General features: G+C 39.2%; 1 protein-coding gene across 5 annotated transcripts in view; it reads left to right on the top strand.

The window, feature by feature from the left end:
* The first annotated feature begins 2,319 nt into the window (after positions 1–2,319).
* Foxn2 (forkhead box N2) overlaps positions 2,320–25,314 on the top strand; it is a 71,680-nt gene continuing 48,685 nt past the window's right edge. For 2 of the 5 annotated variants that reach the window (XM_004839416.3, XM_004839415.3), the window contains exon 1: positions 2,641–2,780. The gene's annotated coding sequence lies outside the window, so the exon portion shown is untranslated. Of the gene's footprint in view, positions 2,341–2,640; positions 2,781–2,870; positions 2,996–3,293; positions 3,428–25,314 lie in introns of those variants that run through there. The other 3 variants (XM_087216414.1, XM_021253839.2, XM_013070222.3) reach the window with 3 other exon arrangements.

Raw genomic sequence — 25,314 nt, 5'->3', positions numbered from 1 at the left:
GAGCATGCAAGGTTTTCACGGGAAGTGAAGGAGGCAGTGAGGCTGCAGCAGCTTCTTCTCAGAGCTCCATGATGGATTCCAACCTCTGGCTAATTCCTAAGGTAAGGTGTTACAAAGGTCATCTGGGTTCCGTGACTCCAAGAAAGGTTTAGCAGTTGACATTTAGATGGGGCCTTCTCTTCAGCCAAAGGATTAGAGGGAGGTTGAAGGGCAAAAGGGAAGGGGAAGCCCCTGTTACACATCAGCCTAGCAGATATCTGGAGAAGAGAGGCACTGTCTCCATCATGTCCTATCTGATTACCCACAACTCATGGAAAATAACAGAATCCAGTATTAACCTACTAAATTTTTGGGTAGTTTGTTACATAGCAATTGATAAGCAAAAGAACTGTCATTAAACTAGGGTCTATTTTCCCTTAGTATAAGTAATGATACATTACCCATTATTTGGTTGGAGATGTAGCTCAGTGGTAGAGCATTTATCCAGCATGTACAAGGCCCTAGGTTTAATCCCCAGCACCAACAAACCAAACCAAACAAACAAAAATCTAGCTTCTTTCTTTTGCAGTGCTGGAGGATCAAACGCAGGGCCTCATGCATGTTAGGCAAGTGCTCTACTTGAGCTGTAAGTCCCAAAACTACTTTCTATTTGGCTGTCCTATGTGCTGATTCTTCTTATATCTTACATTTAGATTGTTGTTTTTTATTACTCCATTTCCTCCCACCTCCTTCAAATTAGAAATTGCTCAGCATGATGGTCAACTTTATATATCAATTTAGATGTGCTATGGTACCCAGATGTTTGGTCAATTATTCTAGATGTTTCTGTGAAAGTATCTCTTAGATGAGATTAATGTTTAATTCAGTCAGGGATGAGGCCCACCTACGTTATGGAGGACAATGTGCTTTTCCTCAATACCCACTGATTTAAACATTAATCTCATCTTATTTCAGTCCCATCCCTACTCATTCTCTCAACTCTTTCTGGAATGGACAAAGGAACTTGAGATTTGAGATTTGAGGAGATTTGAGCCTTACTCACTGAGATTATTGCATGTACCCATCCTGTCTGGGTTGGATCAGTCAGTGGAGAGGAACAACAGAGATAACTTAGCAGATCAGGGTGCAGTAGATTCATTATTTAACTTTGAATAAGTAATATCACTTTTTGGGTTTATCTTCTCAACTACAATAGATTGGGCTCCTGGATGCATCTTCTGAAATATCTTTCAGTATCTCAAATTCTGTGATTCTTCTAGGCTTGAGGAAGACTATTTAGCCCCTTGAGTTAAAAATGGATGGAGAAAGAATAATGAAGTGGGTATTGAAGTTCAGTATGTCAGGTATGAGATTAGATTAGTGCATACCTGTAAGAAGATGAAGACCTAGATGTTAGTGGCCACCATGGCAGTGACCAAAACAGAGAGAAAACAAGGCCGATGCCGAAGGAGGCTAGGGCCCCTTGGAAGCCACTTTCAACCTTCCTTCCTTCCTTCCTCTGTTCTTCCCTGTCTTCTACACTCATCCTCCAGGAACTTTCCATTTGTCCACAGAAGGAGGCAACAGCGATCACTCTGAGGGAGGGTCTGGAGCAACTCCTGCTTAGCTGAAAAGCACTGCACATCAGCCTTGTGACCTCTTCCTCTGAATGCAGCTGCGAGGCCTCTGGGACAGTGGAAGGAAAAACAAATGGAATCACAGATGTCGTAAAAGTGCTGGGTTTTCATCTGTGGAATGAAAGGCTCAAGCATTCCTGGTTTTGGTTTTATTTTCAAGACAGGGTCTCTCAATGTATTCTAGGCGGTCCAAATTTGCAGTGATTCTCCTGCCTCCATCTCTGGTGATGGGAGTAACCGGGTTGAGTCACTACGCAGCCCCTCCTTCATTGTTTCTGTTTGACTGATTCTGACGTCCATTTTTCTCTGCAACACACACTGACTTTAGTTTCTACAAAATTTCTCTTTCTTTTTTTTTTTTTTTTTTTTTTGGTACCGGGGACCGAACTCGGGTCCTTGAGCTTGCGCAGCAGGCGGCGAAACCACTGAGCTAAATCCCCGGCAATTTCTACAAAATTTCAATGAAGCAGTCTAGCATGGTAGCTCGCGTCTGTTAGCTTAGTAGTCTGGGAGGCTGAGGCAGGAAGATGACAAGCTGGAGCCTGGTGTGGACAATTTAGCAAATAAGCTAGACGCAAAATAAAAATTTAGGATGTGGGGAGGAGCTAGGGATGTGCTTTCCAAGCCATTCGGGGGAGGGGCGGCTCTGTGAGAGAGCAGCACCTCGGGAAGCGCACACTGTCACTGCAGCCCGGGAAACTGGCGGCCACCCCAGCCCAGCCAGGTACTCTCCTAGGGCCCCCTGGGACCGGCCAGGCCTTTCCATTTTCCCGCCTTGTCAGAATCCACTCCTGGGCCCTTTGCCCTCGGCCCCGCCTTCGTGCCCAGCAGTCTCTGACGCCCCGACCCACCCTCCCGCCCCGCCCTTCCGGGCGCCACTTCCCCCTCCCCGCCCGCACGTCCCAGCGGTGGGAGGTGGAGAGGCTGGCCCGGAAGGGGGCGGGACCAATCTCCTTGGCGCCGCGTTGCCATGGTAGTGGGCAGGAGGGGAGGAGGGGAGGAGGGGGGAGAGGGGTGTGAGGTGCCGCCGCCGGCTCTCAGCAGCTCCGCTGCCTGCTCGCGGCCGCGTCTACCCGGAGGCGGCTGCTGAGGCCGCGGGAGCCGAGGCGGTCCCTGCCATATTGTGTGCTCCCGCTAGCCCTCGTCGCGGCGGCCGCGCTCACGGTGAGTCCGGGCGGGCGCGCGGCTGTCCCGTGACGCGCGCCGACGTTTTTGCCCCGCGAGGACTGAGCGCGGGGGAGTCCCGGCTCGCGGCTCGGGCCGAGGGCGTCGAGGCGAGTTCCGAGCTCCGCCCGGAGGTAGCTGCGCGCCCGGGAGCGCTGAGGGAAGTGGCCGAGCCAGTCGTGCGTCCTCGCTCACCGCGTCCGGCGGGAAGTGAGGTGGTCTCAGGGGCTCGGCGGGCGGCTGGGGTCCCCGGCGGGCGGCGAGCCGACTTCTCCCGCTCCGGCGGCGGCCGGGCCTCGGGGCAGCAGTCGCTGCGAGCTGGGACCCGGCGTTTGCGCGCCGCGACAGGGACTCTTCCTGCTCGCCGCGGGCCCAGCGCGGGTCGGACGCCGCAGCCGGGAGCGCGGGACAAGTCCGCGAGCGTGGGGCGCCCCCACCCCGCCGGCCGCGCCCGACCCCGCGGGGCGCCCGGACCCCACCGCTGCTCCCGGAGTCCGCGGCGAATTCCTCGGAAAGCCACACTTTCGGGATCTTCTTGCACTTTAGTCTCTCGCTGTACTTCGTTTCCTCCTCATGGGGAAAAAGTATTAGCGTGCAAACAAGTGACACAGACTTTCTTCTACCCCAACTCCGAGGTGCGGGAGGAGGTGGGTATTTATTTCCAGCTTCCCGGCTGCTGCCTCTCCGGTGGTGACAGCCACGTGGCCGCCGAGTGCAGCAGGCGGAGCGCTCCAGCGGTTTCTCGGCTGAAGCTTTCCTGGGAGCTCCGGGCTTTGCACTAGCCCTGTAGCTTCGCACACAAACCTGGTGTGTTCTGAGATGGGGAAAACTGAGCTGTTCGTTTCACCCAAATCTTAAGACTTACTATTTTTTTTTTGCCATCCTGGCAAGGTGTATTTTTGCATCCCCTATCGTTTTGGTGATTCATCTTTAAAATCTCAGTAGTGTTAGGTACCATCAAAGAGTGTTTGGGGAATAATAGAATAGTGCATTATGGAATTAACCCCCCCCCCAATTTGAATTTCAAAACCGTCACGAGAGGTTTTAATACGGTATAACCAGAAGTATTCACATTTGGTGCATTTCTTTTTTATAGTTTTAGAAAAATCTCATTTTTCCCTTTTGCATAAAAATTATGATGCAAAAGTCGTAAATTCACCGGTGAAAATACTTTTTTAGGGATAAAATAAATGCTAGTTGGATTTGCATATGTGCACTTTCTTATGCCTTTTTAAAAAAATTAGTTAATATCGGATGTTAACATGAACAGATTTGTTTGAAGGGAATGAAATTTACTTTTTAGACTATGTAAATGTGAAATGTCAAAGAGGTGAAGATAAACTTCTGGAAAGTTTGGAAAATTGTAAAATTTAAATATAATCCTAAATTTAAATATAATCCTTGGTTATTAACAGTGTTTCATTTTGTGAATGCTTGGTAGATTTGAATGATTTCTGTATATAATATGTTTTTATTTGAATCCATTTTGCTTGAAGAATTTTAAACCAGAAGAAAATGCTAACATCTGTAAAAAATTTGTATGAAGCCATACAGCACCATTTATTAGAATTTTAATTATGACAACTGTGTTTAGTCACAAATAGAGAACGATACTGAAGAGGTAGTGTGAATGTCAAAATACAGTTGAAAAACGAGTGTGCTGATCACTAAGCAGTGCTTAGTTGAGAAGAAAATAGATGATGAAATACTTATATAAAGCAGGAAGCACTGAATGTACTGCAAGATAACTTATTTAACAGCAGTAGGTATGGGATCGGTCAAAGTGAAACTTTAAAACATGCCGCTTAAACAGGACTTAATCTAATGGCACTTTATTGCCTAGATACTCTTTGTATGTATTTGTGTGTGTGTGTGTGTGTATTTTTAATGTCCTTTTTAAACTTTTAGATTGTTATTTTAGTAACTGGGCTTTGATATAAATTCAGAAAGGACCTCCAAAAGCAATTTTGAGAGCCCAATAGTTGACTGATATCTTAGGGAAGAAAAAGGTCTAGATTTGATCTTCTTAGGTTGAAGAGATTAACACGTAGAAATAAGTTTACAGTGTGAAAGGCTATATAGTTAGGAAGATCCAGGCAGGAGCTGTAAAGGTTAAAAGGAAAGGGAGCCCCTAGAAGTTTGAGTAGACAGAAGAGGATTGTTGTAGAGAGTAAGGCTTTCTAAAGTGGGGCCTTCGTGTTACCCCTATGAATCTTGCTGTAGATTAGACCACTCAAATGACCGTACCCCTAGTATCAAGACTGAATCCCACATTTCTTAAGACCTTTCATGTTTTGGCTCTAGTCTTTTCCCATCTTAGTTTTCCACTAACCTACAGAAACTATCCCTTATTCACTACCTCAGTGTGGTATGACAGTTTTACTTTATACCTATGCTGATAACATTTTTCTGTTGGACATGCACCTCTGTACATCCTCTTAACTACTGAAGATCTCTCAAGCTTGAGCCCTGGCTGAAATCAAAAGTCCTGTGGGCCTTAGAATCCTAGAGTTGTAGATCCACTTTCATGTTTCCAACTGAAATTTTTTTTCCCTTCTCTAACAACCTATAATTTTTTTGTGCTGTAGCATTCGATACTTCCTTGTTTGCATTTAGTGAATATTTTTTGAGCATTTACTACATGCCATGGCCTTTTATAGGAATTGAGGATACAGTTTTGAACAAGACAAATTCTCATATACTTTATTAGATATCATTCTAGGTTTCATCACCCCAACTGTATTATAAGGCCTTTGACTACTTAGAAGAGTCTGTTTTTGTCTGGTACTAGGGATCGAACTCAGGACCTTGCCCTTGTGATGCTGGTGTGGTGCCACTGAGCTAAATCCCTGACCTTTACTTAGAAGAGTCTTATTTTCTCAAATACATGGTATTCACTTAGTAAGAATTTTATTTTCTGAATAAGGAAAAGTAAGAGTTAAGGTGTGAGGCAGAGAGTTGGATGGAAAGAGATGTCAGTCTTTGCAAGTGAAGGGTGGAAAAGAATAGCCAATTATGGGTGGCTTTGTTTTGAGTTTTAATTTGGTTTAGTACCAAAGTTTTAAAAAAAAAACAAGCTGGGGAATGATATAAAACCTTTGTTTAAGCTGGTGTGGTGGTGCACGCCAGTAATCCCAACACTTGGGAGGCTGAGGCAGGATTGCTGCAAGTTTGAGGCCAGCCTGGACTACAAAGCAAGACCCTGTCTCAAAAAACCCTTTTTCACTATACAGACTAGAACGGAGAGAAATTGGAAAGACAGCTATGGAAGGAAAAACTAGTAATTGAGGGAGACTTGGGAGGGTACTCATTATCAAGAACATGGTTTACTGAGATGAGCAGGAGATATGAAAGTAAACATGACTTGTTTAAATACTGCATTGTTTCTCTGGTGTGAGAAACCAAAAGTGGAAATAAGGATCAAAAATGTATGCTAGATATTGGGAAATGGGAAGAAAATGTTCAAATGAGAAGGGAACAAGGAAAGAGGGAGGAGAAAAGGAAGGAAGGGACAAGAAATAAAGAATAGAAGAAAAAAATGGAAACAGTTTTTGTAAATAAGGAAGGGAAGAGGGGTTGAAGGGAGGGGAGGGGAATGGGAAAAAAGAATCAAGATATATCATGTACAGGTACAAATTACCTATGATGAATGTGATCATTATGTATATCTAAAATGTACCAATAAAAAAAAAATCACACACGAAAAAGAAAATGAACATTACCTATAAGTGACCACCCATTGAGGTATGGGGTAAGCTAGGTGAGGACTAATGTTAGAAATTTTTTTTTTTTAACTGAGTTAATAGTTGAAGTTGAACTAAGATGATCCTTAGGGAAACTAGCACTTAAGGACATTTTGGTCATAATTAACTTAATACTGTAGACTTGTGTAATGCCTATGGTATTGGTATATTAATACTCTTATTTCTACTGTATGAGAATTTTTTTTTTTTTTTTTTGTACCGGGGATTGAACTCAGGACCTTGCGCTTGCAAGGCAGGCGCCGGAACCACTGAGCTAAATCCCCGGCCCCCAATTTTTTTTTTTTTTTTGGTACTGGGGATTGAACTTGGGTCCTTCCGCTTGCAAGGCAGGCGGCAGAACCACTGAGCTAAATCCCCGGCCCCGAGAATGTTATTTTTGTCTTGCCACCATATGTAAAGGGACCAAAGAGAATGTTTTAATTATTCATTTCTAAAATATAATGATTTCTTGTTTTCCATATTTCCTTTATGCTAATTTTTAAATAAACCATTCATTTTAGAATAGGTTTTTTTGGCGGGGGGGGGGGTGGTGGTTGCTTTGTTTTTTGTTTATTTTGAGAAAGGCTCTTTCTATTTAATTTAGCCAGCATTGAACTCATTATGTAGCCCAGGCTTGGTATAGAACTCATGATCCTTATGCCTTAGCTTCTCAGGTTCTGGCTGTACTGTTTATGCACCACTACCCTGGCTTAGAATAGTTTTAAATTTACAGAAAATTTGCAAGATAGTACACATGTACCTCACCCTGTTTTCTCTGTTGTTGTTGTTTGTTTTTTTTTTTGAGGCAGGGTCTTGGTACCTGTTTAGTTCAGGCTGGCCTGAACTTACCATGTAGCCCAGGCCTGAAACTGACAGTGACCCTCCTGCTTCAGCCTCCCTCAGCATTCCCTATTGTTAAGTTCCTATATTACTGTTACATTTGTTACAACTAAGGAAACAAGATTGCTGTTATAATGCTATTAACTGAACTATACCTGTTACTTAGATTTCTTTAGTTTTCACCTAAGGTTTTTTGTTTGTTTGTTTGTTTGTCTTTTGGAGACAAGGTCTTACTGTGTAGTTCAGGGTGGCCTTGAACTCACAGCGATCTTCCTGCCTCAGTCCCCCAGTGCTGAGAGTACAGACAGGTGTGGGACACCATTCCCAACTCACCTAATAATATCCTTTTCTATTCCAGAATTCCAGTTTTTTGGATTTTTTCTGATTTTTGATGATGACGGTCTTAAAAGTTTACATGTATTAAAAGAAAAATCTTGCCTCCTTGATAGAATTTTCATATGTATGTGGTGTTTCTGCTACTCAGAAACTTTTTTTTTTTCCTAAGAAGTGTTTGAAAGATGTGCTGGGAAAAAGAAAAACTCATGGGGAAAAAAACAAAACCTTGGGTTCTTTTCTTTGAGGAGCCATGATTATGGAAAAGGAAAATGAGATTGAGGATATAAGAATGCTAGTCAAAGCGGGAGGGCGTTATTTTTTTGAGACAAGGTCTGGCTTTGTAGTGCAGGCTGGCCTTGAACTCACAGGTTGACCTCAAACTCTTGGCAATCCTCCTGCCTCAGCCTCCTGAGTGCTGGGATTACAGATGTAGGCCACCATGTCTGGCTTCTAGTCAAAGTTTTGAAATTTATGATAAACCTTTTTTTGGGGAGAAGTCGCTTTATACTTACCAGAAGAGTAGAAGAATAATGCTATTCTAACATTTGGAATGCTGTTGATAACACAATACTGATTTTATTGGAGAATAAAATTTTTTGCTTCTTTAAAGACTTGTTGAATGAGGATTCCAGTTAATTTTTTTCTAGTAAACTGAGTTAACTACAGAGCATTCTTACTTTGAACTCTAATTGAAATTCTAAAACTTTAAAAATTTAAGCCACTTGTGGTGGTATATACCTGTAATCTCATCACTTGTGAGGCTGAGGCAGAAGGATCTCTGTGAGTTGGAGGCCAGCCTGGGGCTACATAGTGAGTTCAAGGCCAGTGTGGACTATATAGTGAGACCCTGTCTCAAAAAAAAAACTTAAAAAATTTTTTTCTAAAACTATGTTTACATCCTGCTGAGCAGAATTCAGTATCAGATTTTGTAGTATACAGGGTTAATGTAGTTATTTTGAGTTTTATCCTTACAGATAAAGAGATGAGAAAATTGATAAATTTGCATTCTTTTCATTTGCTTTTCTTGAAAGAGGAAATACCAAAAAAGGGGGGCAAATGTAAGTTAAGATTTTGATATTCTTTTTGCTTCCACTGTGACTTTGTCCAATCAGTGCATTCTAGTTGGGCATGATGGGAATGCCAGTAATTCCAGAGCCCAGAAGGCTGAGGCAGGAGGATTGCAAGCAATGGAGAGTGTAGGCAATATAGTGAGACACTGTCTCAAAATAAAAATAAAAAGGGCTAGAGCCGAGTGTGGAGGCATATGCCTGTAATCCCAGCATCTAGATGCTGAGACAGGATTGCTGCAAGTTTGAGGCCAGCCTGGGCTAAATGGTTCACAGCCAACCAAAACTACATAATGAGACTCTGTCTCAAAACAAAACAAAAAGAAAAAAGGGCTGGGAATGCTGCTCAGTGGTAGAGCACTTGCCTAGCATTTGTGAGGTCCTGCCCAGTAGTACACAACAAAACAAAAAAATGGGGGGTGTGTGTACACACAAAGCTGAATATTTGAACCCAAGTCTATCATACTAAAAATGTATATTCTACATAGTATAATGTGAGGTGTGTAAGAAAATGGAGACCCTGTCTCAAAATAAAAAACCATGGGGATGCAGCTTAATGTGAAGGACCTGGGTTCAATCCCCAGTATCAAACAAAGAAGAGTGTTTGCTAGGAGAGTTGCCTGTGTCACCAGGAAGAAGTGGGTCAGAATACAAGGTAGTTTCCTTTCCACCTTGATGTTATTGCCTTGGGGCATTCTAGCCCACTTTGGTAGGAAGGCTACTACTTTTTTGTTTTAGTGAGTTAAATGCGAATGTGGTGTTATTCCCTAGGATTCAAGGAGGTTCAGTCATTTGTCAGATTGTGTAAGTTGGTGGATTTGCTTGACTAAAAAGCCTTAGTCTTTCACTTTTCTAGTACAGCATGCTGCTATATTTAGTCACTCACGTAAATGTTTGCTCACTAAATATTATAGTCTGTGCTAGAGCATAAAAATGAATGTTTTGCATTTTGCTTATAAGGGTTTATATTCCAGTGTAGTATTTCTTTCTTTTTTTTTTTTTTTTTTTTTTGGTACCGGGGTTGAACTTGGGACCTTGCACTTGCAAGGCAGGTGCCAGAACCACTGAGCTAAATCCCCGGCCCAGTATTTCTTAAATGGGTGCTAGACTCAATGTAATAAATTGTGTCTGGCATTTCTTAAGAAAATTTCAGTGCAGTGTATGTGTATTTATGTAAACTAAAGTAAAAGTTAATGAAAAGTTTGAGAACCACTGATTTCGTGGAAGAGATGGGAAGGCAAGCAAATAATTATGAATAATCAAAATAGCAAACACATTGTATAATAAATTTCGGTATAGGATGCTAGGGAGGGCTTTCAGAGAGATAACAGCAATTTTAAATCAGTGGATAGAGGGCCTTAAATACCTCTAAAAGCATAAAGAAGTGCAAAATGTATTCCAGAAGGCCCACGTGAAACAATAGGAGTCTACCTATATCTGTTTTGGGGAATTTGTGAGCCAGAATATCAGAGTTAAGATTTTATTAGGCTGAGATGGTTTTTCTGGATTCTCATGATACTGTTCTTTTGTTAAAATGCCATGTACATTGTGAATCTTGGTTGTCAATTTAATTGGCTTGAGAGATGCCTAGGAGATAGTAAAGCACTCTCAATGGCCTGTCTAGGTGGCTCATGGAGGCATGACCATGGGGACTGTATCTGGTCCCTGGTCTATTTCTCTCTGGCTCTTTTCTCCCTCTCTACTTCCTGCTGTCATAAAATGAGTGCCTTTCTTCCACTGAGCCCTTCCGCCATGATGTTTCTGTCTTAGAACCTGCCCACCATTGACTGAAACTTCTGAAACTGAGTGGAAATAAACCCTCACTCCCTTCAGTTATGTATATCAAGTATTTTGTCCTAGCAGGATAAAGTGCATATATGCACATACACATGCACACTTACATGCACATGCACACACAGTTGTTTCCATGACACAATCTAGGAATGATTTTAGAGATACTTTTTCTTTTTGGTACCGGAGATCGAACTCAGTACCTTGTGCTTGTGAGGCAGGCGGCAGGGCACCATTGAGCTAAATCCCCAGTCTCAAAGTTAAGTGTACTTTGCTGTTTTACCATTTAAATTACTTTTTTTTTTTGGTACCAAACTTGGAACCTTGCACTCGTGAGGCAGGTGCTGGAACCACTGAGCTAAATCCCTGGCCCTAGAGATAGAAAATTTGCTCTTATGACATGTATAATAAAATCGTGACTGAATACAGATATTTTATGAAAGCCATTATATCCAAAAACAGTTAAGCAGTTTTGAGGTGATTATCAAATGTTTCTTTTCTTATGTTGTTCATCTTCAGGCTATTACTTATGGACTAATAGTACTATGTGCTAAAGTTTTAAAAAAATTTATAAGAGAAAAAGTTGTTTACTGTTCCTTCTGATTGTGAAGACCACTATTCAATTCTGAGAATAGGAGTGGTTATTGGAATGTAAATACCAAACCCCTTTCTGTAAGCCAGTTAGGAAATTTTACCTACAACTCTGTGTTGTTTAGCTTGTGCTATTTTCCCCCCAAATTTTGCATTTTTGTCAGCATTTAAATATTGGTACACTTCACCAAAAATCTAGAGGTGTATTCCCTGTGGAAAAATTAGATATTGTGGCAGTGTTAGTTTTATGTAATAATTGGCTAAAGCTTACAAGAAGCTTCCCCTTTTAAAGGAAAGACATTCCCCATAATTCTCTGTATCTTACACCAGCCCCACTTTACTTACTTATTGTCTATCTGGCCTGTGTAGGCATTTGAATTGTCTGCTTTATATTGTACTCTGTGAAGTGTTTTTTTTTAAATTTAATTTTAGCTTATTCCCCCCACCCCCCAAGCCTCCTTCCCTCCCTGTGTACAAAAACTTTGTTTCCATTTTTTTCCTTCTTTTTTTCACTTTTTTTATTGTCCCTTTCTTCTTGTGAAGTGGGTTTTTTTGGTTTGTTTGGTTTTTTTTGTTTTGTTTTGTTTTGGGTACTAGGGATCAAACTCAGGACCTTGTGCTTGGGAGGAAGGCACCAGAACCACTGAGCTAAATCCCTAGTCCCTGTCAAGTGTTTTTTAAATGGAGATTTTGATTTGTGAAAAATGACTCTGCCAGTATTGGGGAGGATGGATTGGAGGAAAATGACAAATGTCTAGTTAGAATGTCAGTGCAGTCGAGCAGATGAGATGACCTTTTCTTCATTTGAACCCATCGTACTTTGTTTTTTTGGTTTTTTGAGAGACAGGGTCTCATTGTGTAGTTCAGGGTGGCCTTGAACTCACTCTGTAGCCCAGGCTGGCCTCGAACTCTTGGTAGTCCTCCTGCCTCAGCCTCCTTAGTGCTGGAATCACAGACATGTGCCATCATACCCGACTATATGCCCATTGTACTTCCTGCCTTTCTCAAAGTGTTTAGTATACAGTATTACTTTCTCTTACAGTTATATATACGTGTTACTTGTCTCTTCAGCTAAATTATAAATACCTCATGTATATTCACTGGATAAAATACTTGTTGATCTCTCTCTCTCTCTCTCTCTCTCTCTCTCTCTCTCTCTCTCAGCAGAATCTTGCTATGTAGTTCTGGCTGGTCTTGAACTCACTATGGAGTCCAGGCTGGTCTTGAATTTGCAGTGAACCTACGTAGTGAGACTGTGTCTTAGTTCCTCCCAGCACACCCCCCCTCCCCCAACTAATGTCATTATGTACACCTAGGGGCATTCTTAAATTATGGAGGAAAAAATTGGATTTAGTACCTTAATACTGACTGGTTAGAATTTTTGGAGCTAATTGCCTGGCTGCCTGGCAGCCTTACTTCCCTCCCTCCCTCCCTCCCTCCCTCCCTTGCTTCTTGAGACAGGGTCTCACTATGTAGCCCAGGCTGATCTTGATTGAACTCACTATGTCATCCTGCCTCAGCTCCCAAGAGCTGGGATTACAGATGTTCAACCACCAGCCTGGATCATACAATATTTCTTTCTTTAAAGATAACAGTTTGAATCGAGCATGCCTTCCTGTTCTTCCAGCTAAGACTTGGGAAGCTGAGTCAGGAGGATAGTTGAGTCTAGGAGTTGGAGGCCAGCCTGAGCATAGCAAAATCTTGCTTTTTAAAAAAAAAAAAAAAAAATCAAAGAAAAACACCAAAACAAAACACAAGGATTTAGAAATATGAATTAAATGATCAGAAAGCCTAAAGGAAAATCCTTTTTTTTTCCTGAGACAGGGTCTTGCTGTGTAATTCAAGCTGGACTTGAACTCACTATGTAGCCCAGGTTGGCCTCAGACTTGCAGCAGTCTTCTTGTATCAGCCTCCCAACGACTGAGATTACAGGTGTGCACAGCCATGCCCAGCTTAATGGAAAATTCTTGATATTTAGAAGAACAAAAAATTAATTTGTACAAGGTCAAGATATTTAACAGATATCAAAGGCTTACTGTGTGTTAGGAATTGTATATATGTAAATAAATATAAATCTATTGACATAGATTCAAGCCTACTATGTGAACATAGTAGGAACTTTCTCTAAGGGGTAGAGCTTGAAGGAATTGGAGTTATAGTCACAATGGGGTTTCTTAATAGTGTATTAATACCTTTAATACATTTGTTCTATTTGTGTTTATAAACTTCTCTATTAGTAGTTCTTCATTCTTTCTGTTTTTGGTACCAGGGATCAAACTCAGGACCTTGAGCTTGCCACGCAGGTGCAGTACCACTGAGTTACATCCCCGGCTCCATTAGTAGTTAGTTCTTCATACAAGTGGATTTACTTAGACTTCCTTCAGTACAACTTTAAAATAACCTGTTCAAATGAAATTAAAGTATTATTTTAAAAGTTTTCCTATGTGATACTTTTTTCCAAATACCAATCAAGTGCTGGGCATGGTGGTACATGCTTCAAAACCTAGCACTCGGGAGGCTGAGGCAGGAGGATTGCTGCAAGTTCGAGGCCAGCCTGGGCTACATAGTGAGCTCAACACCAGTTTGAACTACATGAGACCCTGTCTCAAAAAACAAAAACAATACAAATACCATTCAAGCAAGGAATAGAAATTCAGGAAGTGAAAAGATACTATAAACATTGATCTGTCTCAAAAGGAAAGTAGCCTCTTTCTTGTCCAGTATTCTTTATATTATCAAATGGAACTAGTATCTGACCTTATCTATAGTAGTGACCACTAGACTACTTAGCTCTTTTCTTTCTTTCTTTCTTTCCTTCTTTCTTTCTTTCTTTCTTTCTTTTTTTGGTATGGGGGATTGAACTCGGGACCCTGCACTTGTGAGGCAGGCAGAGGCACCACTGAGCTAAATCCCAAGCCCTCCTTAGCTATTTTCAGCTGCAGTTGATATGGCTGCTTTGCTTTAGATATATTTTAATTAGTGCCTATTAACTTTACCAAATACTGGGTTTCAGTGTGGTGTTTTCATACATACATATAACATATTTTGATCATATCCATCCTTCCTTACCCTCTCTTACACCTCTCCCCCCACTCATTCTTTTCCTCTTATAGTCTTCTTTGTACTTTCGTGCTATGCTTTTTTTGAAAATTTTTTTTATTTTTTATGATTCCACATGTTAGGGAAAACATGCGATACTTGTCTTTCTGAATCTGGCTTCTTTTAACATGACCCTTCAGTTCCATCCATTTTCCTACAAGTGACATAATTTTGTTCTTTTTTATGGTTCAGCAGTACTCCATTGGGGCTGGGGGTTTAGCTCAGTGGTTCCACGGCCTGCCTCGCAAGCTCAAGGTCCCGAGTTCAATCCCCTGTACAACCCCCCCCCAAAAAAAACAATACCACATTGTATATAGATACCTGTTTACTTTATCCATCCATTGATGGGTACCTAGGCTGGTTCCATTTCTTGGGTATTGTGAATTGTGTCACAATACACATAGGTATTAAGTATAGCAATAGTATGCTGACTTGATATGGCTAATTTGAATTTATATTCTGTGTAAATTTACTTAGAAACTTAAAAATGCTCCAGAGATATTCTGTGTAGTAACATAAATATCTTTAATAATTTTTAGCTTATTTTTCTTAAGTGAACAAAGTTTGTTTAGACCTACTTAATTTAGTTCTGTGTTAAATTAGTTATACTTTTGTTTTAAAATTTACATAAAAATCGGTGTACTAAATCAACCAGTATAGCATCCTTAGTTTTACCACACATGCTTTCCAAATTTGACATCAAGGTGCTATTAGTAAAGTTTTATTGTCTGCCTTTATTAAATTTATTTCCAATCATGAATATATGCTTAGGAGACTTTTAATTTTTATTTTTATTAGTTCATGTTTACAGTACATACATTCATTTGATTACATTCACCATGAGAAGTTAATACATGTATAAAACACATAATTCTTTTTACATCCCTTTTCTCCTTCTTCCTCCCTCTTCCTCCATTTTTTGGGCTCCTTCTCTTCTGGAGAAGAGTTCCCTCTTTCCTATTATCTATCTTTTCATATGCTCTTGAAGAGTTCCTTTTCAGTGAAGCAGTTTAGTTGGCTGTGGGAGATTTACAGCATGACTTACTATGGTTTATATTCAAGGTATTGAAGTCATATTACACATAAATAAATTTTGGTGATAGGGAAGACCACTTTTTTTTTGGTACCGGGGATCGAACTCGGATCCTTGCGGTTGCGAGGCAGGCGGCATAACCACTGAACTAAATCCCAGCCCCACATTTTTTTTTTTAAAGGCAGGGTCTTGCTATATATTTCAGGCTTGACTTGAACTCACTATGGAGCCCAGGATGCCCTCAAACGGGTGATCCTCTTGCCTCAGCCTCCTGAGTACTGGGATTACAGACATGCGCCAACATGCCCAGTTTGTAAATATTAAAATACCAACCACATTTGCCCTTGTACTTTTAAGACATTGGATCTGTTGATTTTTACGTTTCTGTGGCTTTGTTTCTATTGAACATTACTTTTAGTATTCTAATGCAAGCTGCCAAAAAGTCGAAGTGCTAATTGGCCAGTTGGTCACTACATATGATTTATAGGACAAGTGATACTACTAATTCTAGATGGTATATATTTTTGTATTAGTGGTTATTTTTGTTATTTAACTTCTGTGCTGTCAGTTTTTCCTACCTTTAACATTTTTTTCACACAGCATTGATTGCAATCTCAAAGTTCTGAGAAGGTAGATTTTTCTAAGCTAGATTAACTGAAAACTAGTGGCATTTCTATTCTTAATCTTATGTTTTAGATAATAGTAAAAATTAACAAATTATTTTGTCATCAAACTTGTTAAAACATTTATTAGAAATTGCCATTTTCCTTATCAGAGAAAACATTTTTCACTCAATTTAGATCTTTTTGTGGTATTGCTTTTTTAATTCAGTATTTGTATGAAAGGCAGGATTGTGTGCTAGGGATTCATTGTAAAGAGTTTTTGTTCAGTATACAAAAAATACTAGGTTTGATCGTTAAAAGCAGTCTCTCTGTCTCCATCCCCCCTCTCCCCCTCCCCTCCCCCTCCCTCTCCCTCTCTGTCCTTTGAGATAAGGTCTCCCTATATAGTTCAGGCTGGCCTTGAACTCACTATGTAGCCCAAGCTGCCCTCGATGCCCTTGAACTCCCTCCAACTCCCTGTGATCCTCTTGCCACAGCCTCCTGAGTGCTAGGCTTACACATGTGCCACTACTCCTGGCCCTCATTTTTTAAATTTATCAAATTATTGCTTCATTTTACCTTCCCTAAGAAACTGATGAACAACTGTTATGTTTCTCTTTGAAGACAAATGCAGCAACATTGGCTAGGGGAACTCTATATTCAATACAAGTGACACAAAATTATTTAGATAAAAGTGGCATATCTTTCCAAAATGTATCTGGGCAAATTAGGGTAGGAGAAAAGTAGATTCAGTGGTAGGTTGCCACACAGATTCCCCCCTCCCCCCCAAGTTTTAGTGTTTCCTGCTTTTGGCTTGGGTTGGAGAATGGGTGCCCCCTTCTCCCTGCTCCATGTTAGTTCCTCTGTTTAAACCTTATTTGATAAGCAGTTTATCCATGAGACAAATCTTTGCCCCTTTTGTATTCTCCCTTTTGACTATAAAATGCAGCTGTACACATTTTTTGTTTAGAGACAATGGATCACATGCTGTTTCACCTAAATCTGTGACCAAAAGGCTGTTTTATCCCTAAGAGGCCATAATGCTTTAGTTGTCCTGGTTATATGACATATGGCATTATAATCAAATATACATCTTCTTACCATACATTTGGGATTTCAGTCTGCTGTCTAATCTCAGGATTGGGTTTTTAGGATGGGTACTATTTGTAATGGAAGAATATTGTTAAATCAATAGAAGTCAAAGAGTTATGTCTTATTTTTTTCCTTACCCAAGGGTTACCAAGGTTTTAGATACTTGAGATAAGAGAATATTTTTAAAGCTCTTGTTTGTTAAATCTCTTATATAGTGCCTTGCAAAAATTATGTTCTTAGTGAATGTTAGACTTTGCTTTGCCAACAACTCGATAAATTAACAGGAAGAAAATTGTTTTTCTTTTTTAAAATGAAGTCTTCAGATTTAGAAAATAATTGAAATTATAAATTGAAAGTATTTTATATAAAGCTATTAATATAATCTTATACTGTTAAGTCTAGTAAATACAGTGTTTACTGGTTAGAACCAATGTTTCACTTTTTTAACTTGTAAAATTTACTTCATTTTAACTTCCTTTTAACTCCTTGAAAAATAGCACCTAATTATAATTAATAATTATGGTTCATTCCTAAGGAAATTGGGAGATGAGGAAAGGAGAGACAGTGAATGGAATTTTTTTTTACTATATAACATTTTAGTGGCAAAGCTTACATTATAGTAAAGAATTGAGGTAATTGTCAGGCAGTTCCAAGAAAATTTACAAACATTTGGGTTTTTATGTATGCTGTGTAGCTCTGCAGATTTTTGATTTTCTATGAAAAAACTTTGTTTACTGATCTGAATTAAGTGAATGCCTGTGTTTCTTTGCTAGGGTTATTGTAGCTTAAGTCAAAATTTTTTATTTTGGTTATAAAAGTAATTGGATGGGAAAGCTACAAATCTTAGATGGTACCTGCATTCTGGTTGCTCTTCTGACATTTGTGAGATTGTTTGAATTTTCTGATGACATTAAGTTCTTAGTTTGCAGTAAAATGGGAAGTCAATAAAAATAGTTTCCAAATGTCTTATGACCACCTAAAAAGAATTAGAAATTGTAAACTAATTAAATGTAACCCCAAAATCCTGTTCATTCATCATGTGCTGCAGGACTCAATGTTGAAGTATTAGTGGGGCTGATTTAAATAGAAAGCTAGAATAGTAAGGTCACAATAGTGAGAAACAACTCTGGTTAGGTTAGATGTTGTACAGTTTTGAGGTTAGTTGACCTTGGCTTTAAGTGTAGGATTGACTGAAGTATCCTTCAGGGTGTTTCAGGACAGTTGCTCAAGCATCGATTTTGACTTCATCCCAGGTCAAGTAGAACACAACAGATGGCATGGCTCTTTTTCACTCTAGAGTAGACTTATTAGAAAGAACAAAATTGATTTTCCCCACAACCCAGAAAGGGTAATGAGGACAAAATACTTAGTGACTGGCTGGGGGATGTAAGGAAGAAAATAGGTTGGATAAATTTACTTTGGGGTGTCAAGAATTTATATCATAGTGTATTTTGATTTGAGTCTTTTTCAATGCTGTATTTTATCTCCTAATAAGAATTCTTAGATAAAGTTGTTTAAATATAAAAATTTAACAATTAAAAAATGATAGACAACATAGACTTGGGGCTTTTAGGAACTATACGTATAGGTAAGATAGAAACTTAAAATTAAAAATGTAGCATGAAGAGAATAATATAATTTTAAAATCATTAAAAATATTGAACAGATAAATTGAACTGAGTTACATGTAATTATTCCTTATTTGCTATGGATCTATTTATAGTAACTTACTAAAGTATATACTAGAAAGCTTAACGTTCATGAGAATTGTTGGGCTAAGAGCCTGTGCTGGGGATTGAACTCAGAGCCTTTCCACTGAGCTACATTCCTGTCTGTTTTTAAATTTTATTTTGAGACAGAATTTTGCTAAGTTGCCCGGGCTGGGTTTAAACTTGGGATCCTCCTGCCTCAGCCTCCAAGAGCGCTGGGATTACAGGTGTGCACCACCACACCTGGTTTGAAAGTTCTAATTTTTAAAATTCTTTTAGATTATTTAAACTACAAAGATTTGAAGTAGTGTTCTGTCATGTAGCGTGATTGGCAAAAATATAGACATAAAGTACATGGAAACAAACTAAGGAAGTGAAAGTTGCATCACACGGAAATGATTAAACATCAGTTGCAGTGCTCTGCTGACCTAATTCAGCTGCTGCCTTGCCTGTGGGCATCATTGGTCATGAGGGAGAAAATTTTTATCTCCAAACTTCAGAAGGTATTGTTACTGATTTTATACCCTGATTTTTGTATTTGAAGACCACAACATAAATCTACAGCATATAAAGAAAGCTAATAATTTAAAAATTACTAACAGTAATACCAGTCATTACCATCTCTGCAGCAAATATTCATTGTAAATTTATCCCATACCTCTGTTCTAAATGCTTTTTCTTCTCACTGTATGAAACTAGGTGTAGCATTGTTACAGTCCTAAATTGAGGCGACTGGCAGAACTGAGATTTGAACCCAGGCAATATCTACACAGCTCAGACTCTTTACCTTCTGTCTCCCTGTCTCCAGATGTGATTAATATCAGCATTCATGACTTGGATTTTACTCCTGTGATGTTTTATTAATAAAATTGTTTATCCTTCACAGTTTTAACTTCATGTATATAATTTCTTCAAGTTTCTGTGCAATACTTTTCATTTTACAGGAGTATACTATTTGCCATAGCATCTAACCACTATGGTAATAGCCATGAGTGTAGTGAGAGTGAGAGGTTTCTTCTAAAGGCTTCTTAGAAAAGAACCAGGACAGGCTCTTTTGAATAAGTATATATTTCAGGCTTCTCTTCAACCTTTTACCCATATTGGCAGACATAGAAATACTGAACATAGGACCAGGGATTTAGCTCAGTGGTTCCAGCGCCTGCCTTGCAAGTGCAAGGTCCCAAGTTCGGTCCCCAGTACCAAAAAAAAAAAAAAAAGAAATACTGAACATAGTCTGGTATAGCTAATACCATAGCTTAGGAATATATTAAAATTCATTTACGCATTTACATACTTTTGATATTTTATTAATGACCTATTTTCTTGTCAAAGGTTGCTTATTCAGTATCCTCAACTACTAAGCCACCTATAGATACAAAGGGACTCCTGAGTAGTTGAGGAGAAGAATCATAAAGTTTATGTATTCATATGTTAAGGTAAGGTCTTTACCTTTATTCAGATCAAATCCTAATGAAATTTTTTCGGCTTTTCAAGTCTGTAGCAGATAATCTTTAAATTAATTTCTATGATTTAGAAACTGAAAATAAAATTTTTTCTTAACCTTTTAAATGGAAGAACATGTTCTAAGCTGATAAAAGGCTACTGATGATCTTTAACCCCCCCCTTAGTGTGAATATACATTTCTCTAGGAATACAGAAATATTAACATGCTCATTATGATATGTAGCCTGATACCTCCATGGGATATAACATCACATACACATTGTTATTTCTTAAAATCCAAAAGTTCTTGAATTTATTTTTCCTTTTGTTTTTTGAGACAGAATAACTGCTATGCAGTTCAGGCTGGCCTTGAACTCACTATGTGTAGCGCAAAGTGGCCTCAAACTGGAAGGGATCCTCCTGCCTCAGCTTCCTAAGTGCTGGGATTACAGGCGTATGCCAACATACCTGGTGATTTTGAAGTTTTAAATATGTTTGGCCCTGGAGATTTCAGATGAGGGATCATAAAGTCATACAAATACAGTGTCTACAGTACAAATAAAGTCTAAGATACAGAACTAAGAATATTAATCCAGTTATCTAAACACAGCAATGTGAGATCTGTCAATGTATAGAACAGTGTTTCTCAAACTAGAAGAGTATATGGATCCCTCTTTAATTAATACCATTTATTTAAACAAAAAAATTTACAAACTATTTCATGCTTTGTCAATTACCCAACTTCATCCTGTCCCTGAATGGGACCGATTTCATCTGAGTACTGTGTATTTGTTTAGTCCACCAAATGTCTTCTTCCCCCAAAAGTCTGTTCCTTTTTGCATTTTTCCTTATAAAATTTCTCCCTACCATGAAATGGAATAACCACATTCTTGTAATTTATTTACATATATGGACCCAGCCTTATGTCCAGAAATAACTAGAAAACAGGTTGCTGGGAGTTATACTTACTCGAAAAAAGGATGTCTTTACCTCTAATCTACATGGTAAGAAGGTGAATGTGGCAGAAATAGAAAGCAGACCCTTCATGTGGTTTGGTTGTATGACTTCCCCTTTCTTCATGGCCCTAGCCTGCAGCCCACATTCCCTACTTTGGTACCAATTCTTACTTGTAACAGAACCAGCTGTCAGCAAGCTCATGCTTTTAGCCTCTGAGTTCCAAGTTCGTAGATTTAGATCCATTTTTTAAAAAAATTACAGGGCCAGGGATTTAGCTCAGTGGTTCTGTTGCCTGGCTGACAAGCGCAAGGTCCCGAGTTCGATCCCCGGTACCAAAAAGAAAACAAATTTTAAAAAAATTACAGCCAGATGTGATGGCCAACTGCCTGTAATCCGAGCACCTGAGAGGCTGAGGCAAGAGGATCACTGTGAGTGATACATGGAGAGATCCTGTCTCAAAAAACGAGAGAGAGAAACCTCAAATTGAGAATCACCAACCTTAGTTCCTGAAGTAATTTTCTTTAATAATGTCACTGATTCTTCTCTTTAAAAAATGTTAAAATACATTTTTTATACTGTTATGGAAATGAAAATATAAACATTTGCAAAACTTTTAGCCCCCAGAATGTGTCCATGGAAAAGACTGAGAAATGTTGATAGAGTGGCAAATACTCCCATGCACTTTAGCAGTCTCTAAGCATTATGCTTCAGTGAGACGTTCTGTGTAGTAATGACTCTGAATAATAGTTATAGGTTAATGTGTTTCTTGGTATTTATAATTTTTAAAGGAAATGAGGAAGAAGTCCCTGTTTTTAAAAATGTACGTAGAGCTTTTGATAGTTGCCTTCTACCTCCAGACATATGTCTTCTGCCTACTTCTAGTTGAGAATCACCAACATACTGAGCAACTCTTTTTGGTTGGGAGTATGTCAGATTTATCCAGTGTGCTGAGACAGAAAACCTTTATGTACTTAACTGAGTTGCCATCAGAAACACATTTCAGAGTTTACCTCCCACAGCATGGTGAACTATCTGGACCAGCTTTCTGCTGAAAACATCCTAAAATGCCAGATAAAATAATCTTAAATGCATCAGTGTTCTGGCACAAAAGTAAAGATTACCTAGTCCACACACTAAGTGGAAATCCATTGAAGTAGGCTGAGTTCTGAAGCTGGCCCTTCCCTTGAGGGTATTTGCTTCTATTTTTATGGCTTTATAAGGGTCAGAGGTCAGGAAGCAAAACCCAGACCTCGTTAAGATAGAGCATCTAGCAAGAATAGCCTTCCCCATTAATTTGGAGGCCCATATGGTGAGCCATTCAAGTGTTTCATGATCTAGAAATTCTTTCCCTTCATGTTCCCAGAAAATTATCTTTCAGAATATTGTTGCAAACAGGAAAGACAAAATCTTTACTGAAAATTTGCTACCACAAACCAGCGCTCACACTGGTGTGCAACATGAATCCGCACTAAAACCTCAGAGAATTTTAAATGGTCCTGGACTGTTATTACTTCCAACGGGACTGCTAAAACCTAACACAGTCTCATTAACCAGGACTTCCAACTGGTAAAATTATAATGAAAATAAGTAGTTTATAATAATAAAAATTACTAGCCATCCAAAGAACTGACACCAAGTATAAGAGACTAAGTGGAATCAGACCTGCCAATAGTTCACGTTTGGGAATTGTGTAAAAGATAAAGTAAGTAGATTTAATATGTTCAATGAGAGGATTAAAATGAGAAAAAATAAATATTTTGAAAAAGAATCAAGTTTTAGAAATGAAAATTTGAAAATAAATTCAAAGGATAGGTATGAAAACAAATGGACTATTGAGGAAAATTGGTGTAATGAAAGGTAAATCTGAAAATTCAGAATCCAATATAGACAAAATGGAAAATACGAGATTAATAGAGGGAAATTTTTTAAAAGAACATTATATTCTAAGGAGCATCATGTTTCAATAACAGTAATTTAAGTAGAAGACTAAAAAATGAAATACTAAGCTAAAATAGTAGTCTATCTAGAATTTTAGCTAGCAAACATCTTCCAAGAGCAAGGGCAAAATAAAGACATGCTCAGATGAATAAAATCTGAAAGTTCATTACCTGACAGACAGACACACACACACAGATACTCACCTTGTACTGGGGATTGAATCCAGGTTTTCTGGAGTATTCAGCACACATTCTGGGGCTGGGGATTAAGCTCATTGGTTCTGCTGCCTGCCTCACAATCGAAAGGTCCCTAGTTTGTTCCATGGTACCAAAAAAAACCCCCACACGTTCTGCTGCTGAGCTACACTCTCAAGTTTAGATTGCTTTTTAAGTAGGTGGGAGATGGCATAGGTATAAAGTCTTAGGAAGAAATGATGATCAAAACGCCAAGTAAATGGATAAATTAATAAAAAAAATTGACCAGATAAACAATAATGACAGTGTCTTGTGAGGTTAAAGAGAGAAAAGGGGCTGGACATGGTTCAACACTTAGAAGGATTAGCGTGAGTCCAAGGCCAGCCTGAACTACATAGTGAGACCCTGTCTCAAAAAGCACAAATGATCATTTTGAGAAATTCCAGTGTGTCATTTTTTTGTTGTCATAGAGTAGAATATCACTATAATATTGAACATAATATGCAGATGTTGAGATCTCTTATTAGATACCCTGGGAAATTTATGAGCTGTCCTACTGTGGAAAAAATGGCATCTTTAATTCCCAAGCCTGCTTAAGATACCACCATATTAATTATACAATGAAACTCTAGATGGGTTCCACAGTGATTGTACTAGGTTTATTTGAACTCTTCTAAAATTCTCCTTGTAAGAAGAAAATGTTCCTTCCTAAAATGTCGCTTGAGGTCTTGACATAAATCTGTACTTTGCTAAATTGTCTTATATTTATCTACTTTTTTTAGCAGTTAGTCTAGAAATTGGTTTAGTGGTTGTGTTAATTATTTAGCTAAGCTAATTATATTTACCACCACCACCCCGTGCGAATTACAGTACTGTATATTTTTCTTTTTCTTTTTTTTTTGGTTTCTTGAGATAGTGTCTTACCATGTAGTTCAGGCTGGCCTTGAACTAACTGTGTAGCCCAGGCTGGCCTCAAATTTATGGCATTCCTCCTGCCTCAGCCTCTCGATTGCTGGGATTACAGGCATGCACCACCATGCCTGGCTCTACACATTTGCTTTATGAAGCAAACTGATTGTGTATATTATTAGTGCTTTGCCAGTGAATGGTTTTAGTTTAAGACAGAGTTTCATATAAAACTAGAATTTTCCAACGAAAACACAGTTTTCTTTAAAAAATTTGGGTATGTGTATATACACCTTTTTCTAGCAGTGTTGCATATTATTGTACATTCCTGAAAATGCTAAAATTGTGCACAGCTGCTGGGTCAGCTCACCCAAAACATTGTAGATTTGTGTCAGAATGGTAATGAAAATAGTGAGAACAGAATATTTTAAAACATGAGTCATAAATAAATACTATAGTCAATTTAGGATTTTTTTTTTTTTAAAAGATGAAGATCTGAAAGGAAGGTTGAAGCTACAGCAGTGTAGTGAGTGTGAGATGCATGAGAGGAGCTCAGTAAGCATTTCCCAGAAAGAGCTTGTGGCCACGCTGCGCCCGCCTGAGAGGGGGAGCCTGGGTTGAATGAAAATTGTATTCAGCACTGTACATTCAGTAGCTCGCTGCTTTCCACTGAGTGAGCGTGTTTTGGGTTTAGCTGTTGTTATTGATAGTGCAAAAAACATAGTCTGGGCAAAGTCATGTACAAACTAATGTGATTTTTATGTTGTGCTAAAGCTGATGCCATTTTTAACTGATGAACTAATTTGTATTACAGAAAAGCTTTGTAACAGAATAAGAATCTTAAGAAGTGGCTTCTGTTTTTGTCTTAAGCTTTCTGATAAGTCTATGACCTTTTTTGAATGGACTTGTGAATGTGTATATGGGGGGAGGGACAGAGATTTAGGTCAGTGGTGCCACCTGCTTCCTAAGTGCAAGGTCCTGAGTTCATCCCCCATACCGGAAAAAAAAAATTTGCAAGAGAGAGGAGGGAGGGAGGGAGGTTAGAAGGAGAGGGAGGAAGGGGGAGGGAGAGGGAGGGAACTAAAAGTGTTTATTTGTTAAAAGGGTCTTGCTATGTAGTTCATTCTGGCCTTGAACTCACTATGTAGACCAGGCTGGCCTTGAACTTGATATCCTCCTGCCCCACCCTCCCG

This window comes from Heterocephalus glaber, unplaced genomic scaffold, assembly GCF_053883595.1.
Source record: "Heterocephalus glaber isolate CG9 unplaced genomic scaffold, H.glaber_assembly_v1.0 deba00001457, whole genome shotgun sequence".
Lineage (NCBI taxonomy): Eukaryota > Metazoa > Chordata > Mammalia > Rodentia > Bathyergidae > Heterocephalus > Heterocephalus glaber.
Note: the sequence above shows the minus strand (reverse complement) of the source record. Positions and strands in the feature narration are given on the sequence as shown.